The sequence below is a fragment of the Sinohyriopsis cumingii genome, chromosome 8 (genome assembly GCF_028554795.1).
Source record: "Sinohyriopsis cumingii isolate HCF-2022 chromosome 8, ASM2855479v2, whole genome shotgun sequence".
NCBI classification, from domain to species: Eukaryota; Metazoa; Mollusca; class Bivalvia; order Unionida; family Unionidae; genus Sinohyriopsis; species Sinohyriopsis cumingii.
Window position 1 is genome coordinate 48126963 of NC_142968.1, and position 7109 is coordinate 48134071.

Below are 7109 nucleotides of genomic sequence, written 5' to 3' on the forward strand. Positions count from 1 at the left end.
TCCACATGTTGAAGCGACGAGAACAGGTGAATCAATGCAGTGAACTGCGCTTATTTATAGGTAAAGGAAGGATTGAAACGGATTGAGTTCATTCACCAATCCGAACACGCGTGACAAAATTCAGTCAGCCCGCATCCAATCCGAAGAGAGCAGTTTGTGACGTCACGTGGTCTATATAGATTCGCTAGCGCCTGTGTGCAGTCAATCTATGCGACAGTGATTCAACATGACGGAAACTCAGAAAACGATCCATTGGGGTGCACCAGCAGTGGAGACCGCCCAAGGGAACCCGGACTGACTTTCAGAAGAGGTACATTGGGATTTTGTGGATTTTCTTACCTCGCAAGAATTTGTTCCGGAACCATCGTTACCTTCTTCATTACCGCAAGTTTAGAATTTTAGACAGACAGAAAGAAGAATTGGAGAAATTTATACAACGACAAAAGGAAGCGGAACAAGCTTTTCTCCTACAGCAACAGCAGCAAGAAGAAGAGGTAAAAAAACAACAACAACAACAACAAGAAGTATCAGCAAAGAAACAAGAGGGTGAAAATCAAACGGTCACGGTACTGTTGGACATTTTAGCGGAGTTAAGGAGTCTGAAACAAATGTATCAGACTTCTTTATCACGACCGAAGAGAATACGACCTTCCCGAGCTAAACACGTCAACCCTGTGACTAAGCCTACCGTACCACCCTTAGTGATTTCAACCCAATCATCATCATCAGAAGTAGGCCTCGGCCGTGGCAAAGGCTTAGGGCAGTTAAAGTTGATTGCTTAAACTCACCCCTACACCAAAAAAAGGCCCTTTTCAGGGCCACCCACTTCTCTCGAAAAGAGATAGCCTTTCAATTTGCCAATAACTCAAAAAAAACCCAAACCATTTTACCCTTATAGTACGTGTCTATGTATGAGTGCGTGAGTGTAGCTTCTTATTTAAAATCAAAACCCAAAGACACTTACCTTTTAATACTTAATTTATTCTTTTCTATATTGTTACAATCCAATTCACAATTCACAACAGAACACTTTAAAAAGTTCATTAACTTCTTCTGTCTCCTTGTTTACTCTCTCTGTTTTTTAAATTTCTTCACCGTCTTTTCCTCTTCTTCCTCCTCACTTTCTTCCCTTCTTCTTTTCTTCTCCTGTTTCTTTTTCTTTGCCTCTTGTAAATAGAATTGTCTTCTTTCTTCCTCTTCTTCCTCTGAAGAATCCTTCTCTTCCTCTGAAGAATCTCTCTCTTCTTCTGACTCCTCTTGTTTCTTTTTTAGGCAATTTGGAGACCAATGTCCTTTTTCTTGACAATAATAACAGGTATCTCGACTTTTATCTTTTTTAGCCCCTGTTTTTTTTCTTTTTTGACGGTCTGGACACTCTGAAGACCAATGCCCTTTCTTCTGACAGATATAGGAAGTATCTTGACTTTTATCTCGAAAGGAAGGAGAGTAGTCCGTCGGCTGGTCTGAAGAGAATTTTCTAATGACCCCTCGCAAAGCTCTGATGAAACGTTCCATCTGGGTAGTCTCTTCCATCGTTGTGCTCGGTTTGAGAGTGAAATGAATAGTGAAAGGACAAGACACACACCCTTTCATATACGCTGGTCTGCCATGACTATAAATTAGTCTATGGTGTTTAAACTTGAGTCATTTGACGTTTTGCACTCAAGATGAAACGATCCTATTCATTCGAGAAGAAAGAAGAAGAAAGTAAGAGGCAGAAACGTGATCTATCGCCTCGTACCAGGGCTGAAGTCTTGGCACAAATTCATGCCAGTGATTTTGAAGAGGACATGAGTGAACCAGAATCCGAACCCTCTAAACCAAGTTCGTCACCCTTAGTCAACCCTGAAAAATACTATTCCATTCGAGAGACGGAAAAGCGCTCCTCTAGAAAATTTAGAACCACGGCTTACAAATACACAGTGAAGTTTAAAGATTTCAAGGCTGAAGTATCGTTAGAGAAAGCTGAAGTGTTCATCACTGGGGTGTGGGATTCTTTGCTCACCGCACTCAAGCGACAAGGTCAACCCAAAGAAGACGATCGCTTGAAACTTTCCATACAACACGACGGTTTGAAATCCCCTGTTTGGATCGAGTTTAGCCACCCATGCAGAATTGACCGCTTCCAAAGTCATGGACAAAATTCAACACGTGCAACAATCTAATGACCAGTTTAACATCACCGATGGAAAAGCCACACTGGACATGACCCACGTCTCTCCTCCTCAAGGGACTGGACGCAAAAAGATGTTATTGGTGAACGAGCTTCGCAACATTAAGCGTAGCCTCGTCCAAATTCACAATTCTCAAGACCATATGTGTTTAGCCCGTGCCATCGTGGTGGGACGAACCTATGCCAACAAGAACGACACGGTAGAATGGAAAAGAACCTGGAAAACTATTCAACGATCCGACCGAGCCAAACAACGAAATTAAGCAGAACTCCTGTTACAACAAGCCGGACTGTCCAAAGACACACCCTGCGGCATTCCTGAGATGCAAAAATTGCAAGATGCCCTAGCTCCACGATACACCTTGAAAGTGTACCCTCAAGAAATGCGTGGGTCTCTGTTGTTTCGAGGCCAAGATTTTAAGGACGGAAAATACATTCATGTCTATTATCACGATGACCATTTCGATACCATTACCAGTATCACTGCATTCCTGGGATACGGTTATTACTGTGAGAAATGTGACTATGGTTATAATAATCGAGAGCAACACAAGCATTGTGGATTGAAATGCTCAGGATGTTTGGCCTCTCCACCCTGTCTGAGCGAAGGACCAGTACCTTGTTCAAATTGTCTGCGCACGTTTGTCAGCCCTGTCTGTTACCAACAACATTTGAAGACGCAAGGTTCACAGAAGAAATGTGCTTGTCAACTGCTGAGATTGTGCCCTACCTGTGGACAAGGCATACTTACCAATAATGCCAAGGCACACGTATGTCGAGGAAAGAAAAAATGTCACATTTGTCACCACATCGTGGACTTGGAACACCAATGCCACGTGCAAAAATACCAACCTCCACCAGAGAAAGAGAACGGTCACAAGAAGAAAGGCAATATCGTCTTTTTCGATTTCGAATGCATGCAAGAGACCGGTATTCACATTCCTAATTTCTGCGTGGCTCATCGAGCGTGCGAAAAGTGCATTCAAGAACCTATCTTCAGTAATTGCCCTCACTGCAGCAAGATTCCTGGAGGGCGTGAAAAAATCTTTCGGGGACCGAACACGTTAGCCGATTTTGCCCAATGGGTTTTAGACCCCATCCACAACACGTGGAGCCAAGAGGACATCGAATGTTACGGAGATTGTCATCGTCATGCCACGGTGATGGCTCACAATTTCTCCGGATACGATGGACAGTTTCTTTTGAGATACTATACGGAACAAGGCACCGAGCGTCCTAAAGTCACTTTGAACGGAGCCAAAATCATTTTCATGCAAGTGGGACAAGTACAGTTTAAAGATTCGATGAGCTATTTGGCCATGCCTTTGAGCCGAATGCCTAAAACGTTTGGAATGACAGAAATGGCTAAAGGGTACTTTCCACACTTTTTCAATAAGGAAGCCAATCAACACGCCGTTCTACCCCATTTACCTGAGGCTCACTATTACGACCCCGACAACATGCGTACCGAACAACGAGAAGCTTTCTACGCTTGGTACCAGGCTCACGCTTCCGACCCTTTCGACTTTCAAGAAGAAATGCTAAAGTATTGTCGTTCCGACGTGGACATTTTACGACGTTGCTGTGGAAAATTTCGAGAACTGTTCATGGAACACGGAGGGGTCGATCCTTTGAAAGAAGCTTGCACCATTGCCAAAGCGTGTTCCTTAGTGTATCGACAACGATTCATGCCTGAAAACACCGTGGCTGTCATCAGCCCTCAAACGACCCACTATGTGAAACGTCAATACTCGGTCAAAGCCCTACGCTGGTTACGTTACTTGTGCGACAAGGAAGACAAATGGATTCAGCATGCCCGCAACGGGGGGGGGGGGGGTGGGGGGGGGTGGGGGGGTGAAAGACCATCGGAACGTATTCGGTCGATGGCTGGGACTTAGAAAACCCCAAGATCGTGTACGAGTTTAACGGTTGCTTATTTCACAGATGTCCAGTCTGTTACCCTGATCGTAGCACTAAAAATCAGTTTTTACAACGAACCATGGACGACTTGTACCAGGACACTTGTCAACGGCGCCTAAAGTTGGAACAGGAAGGATACCAAGTGATGGAAATGTGGGAACACGAGTACGATCATCGTATGAAAACCGATCCCGAGTTAAACGCCTCGTGGAAAGTTACCAGTTCATGGACCCCCTGAACCCGAGGGATAGTTTGTACGGAGGAAGGACCAATGCCACCTGTTTGCTGTACCAAGCCGACGAAGAGAAAGGAGAAGAAATCAAATACTTGGACGTGTGTTCGCTGTATCCCTACGTGTGCAAATATTGTCGCTTTCCTGTAGGGCACTCGCAATTGTTCACGGAACACATCGACCTGAACAACATTCGACAATACGAAGGTCTGATCAAGTGCAAAGTTTTGCCGCCCACGGACTTGTACCATCCCGTCTTACCTCACCATTGCCAAGGCAAACTGATGTTTCCTTTGTGCCGTACTTGTGCCGAAACCTGCAACCAAGACCAGCCTTGCCATCACACCCAGGAAGAACGGGCCTTGACGGGGACGTGGGTCAGCGTGGAATTGTTCAAAGCTATGGACATGGGATACCAACTGTTAGAAGTGTACGAAATTTGTCACTTTCCCAAGACAGAACAATACCACAAGGGTGACCCCACGCAGAAAGGCATTTTCGCCGACTACGTGGATGCCTTTTTGAAACTGAAGCAAGAAGCCAGCGGCTATCCTTCCTGGTGTCACACTCCCGAAGACCAAATACAATTCAAAGAGAAATACTATGAACAAGAAGGCATCACTTTAGATCACATCGAGAAAAACGAAGGCAGGCGATCGTTTGCCAAAGTGATGTTAAATTGCTTGTGGGGAAAAATGGCACAACGTCCGTGTTTACCCAAGACGGAATATTTGACAGAACCTTCCCACTACTTTCAGATGATTCACGACAGAACCAAATACATGAAACACGTGGACGTCGTTCGTGAGGATTTGATCTTGGTCAATTACGAAGAAGATCTGGACTTTGTACAAGACGATCCCTTTGGAAATGTCATCATTGCGGCTTACGTGACAGCCCATGCTCGCTTGAAATTGTACGAAGCTTTAGAACTGTTAGGGGATCGCGTCCTGTACTTTGACACGGACAGTTGCATCTACATCGATCGACCGGGTCAGCAACACCCTAACATCGAAGGAGACCGTTTAGGAGCCTGGACAGACGAGCATCCTGACGACAAGATTCTAAGTTTCGCGAGTGGCGGTCCTAAAAATTACGGGTACGAATACCGGGACCCACAAGGAGAAGTGCACACAGAGTGCAAAGTGAAAGGATTGACTCTGAATTATCGTACCAGTCGAGTGGTCAACTTTGGGGTACTGAAAGAAGCCTTGCAATCGGGAGAGGATGGAAACTTTAAAGTGACCACTTATCAACCGAACAAGATTGTACGTTTACCCACTCACCACATCGTCAGTCGACCCTTGGAAAAAGTCTATCAAATCGTGTACCAGAAGCGAGTTCGACTTCCCAATCATTTCACCTTACCGTATGGACACGTCGGTATTGGTCTGTATATAAAAAGGAACCCTAGGCAAGATCGATAGTTCATTGTGACTACCAAGACCCAGCGAACAAGATGAATACTTTCAGAGAAACACGAAACAAGTTGTTTAGAAAGGCACAATTCAAGTGTGGGGCTTCTGAATTGGAATGCGATTGTGAGCCTTGCGATGGGTACGATGCTGTACGTTGTGACCTTAGCGATGCCGTAAAGCATCATGGGAACTTTAGTGTCACTACCCCTATCATGGAAAGTGATGCTGTGCGTGTCAAACCTGAAGGATGCGAAAGTGATGCCACTCGTCCTCTTGGACATTTTACTGGGTTTCGTTTTAAAGGGGAATGTTCACCTTCACGTCTACCCCCCACTACGGATGTCATCCAGCCCTGAGCAAACTCCTGTTCATGTCACCCAACCCTCATCGAAACGAACCTGTGAAAGACGAGTATTCGTTTCCTGTGCGTTTGTAGGAATACTGCGACTTTGAAAATCGTCTTCAATCGTTCAAAGGAAAATGGCCTAAGTATCTAGGAGGCCCGACCCCCGAAGAATTAGCCAGAGCCGGATTTTTCTACTTGGGCGAAGGAGATAAAGTCAAGTGCTTCAGTTGCGGTGTGTCACTTCACCACTGGGAACCGCAAGATTCGGCCTACGTAGAACATGCTCGATGGTCACCGAATTGTCATTACTTACCCTTAGTGGGACCGAGACATTGAAGTAACTTACCATAATCTGTTCATGGATACTTTACACGAGAACATTCGTGCTTTGCCTGTGGAGTTGAGAGAACGCATTTACCTAGAGCTGGTCAAAATACAAGTGAAACGTAAAGAACAATTGCATCCGTTACGTCACCAGATCTTTAACCACTGGTACCTGAATGGTATAAGAGAACTGATTCGTCAGAAATTGTTTCAATGGTCAGACCTTGTTAGTGAGTTAGTGAATGAACGAAATGTTCATCATTTTGGTTACTTCGAGATTCACCTAGAGCAACGCATTGAGGAAGATGAGTTAAAGGATTACCAACATATGTTACGTGGAATCTGCTTAGTAGAAGAGAAAACTTCTAATCGAAGTTTGAACTGTAGGTTACAGTATTCTAGATTTCCTACTGGAGAACGAAGATGTCTGGGTAGAATGTACGTGTATTGCTTCCGAAAAAAAAAGAGAGCATAAAAACAGGAATCCATGCCACGGCTTATGTCACAAGTGATTGAACAGATTCAGTGGAAGGAACTCAATGACCATATTCAAACCGTGGATCATTACCATCGATTATTACAAGAACTGTATCCATTCAATTTGGATCGACAAGTGGTGTGTGTCTTAGTGACTTGTTTTCTGGGATTTCGTTTACCAGCCGATTCCTTGTGGACTCTTTACGATCATTACTTACC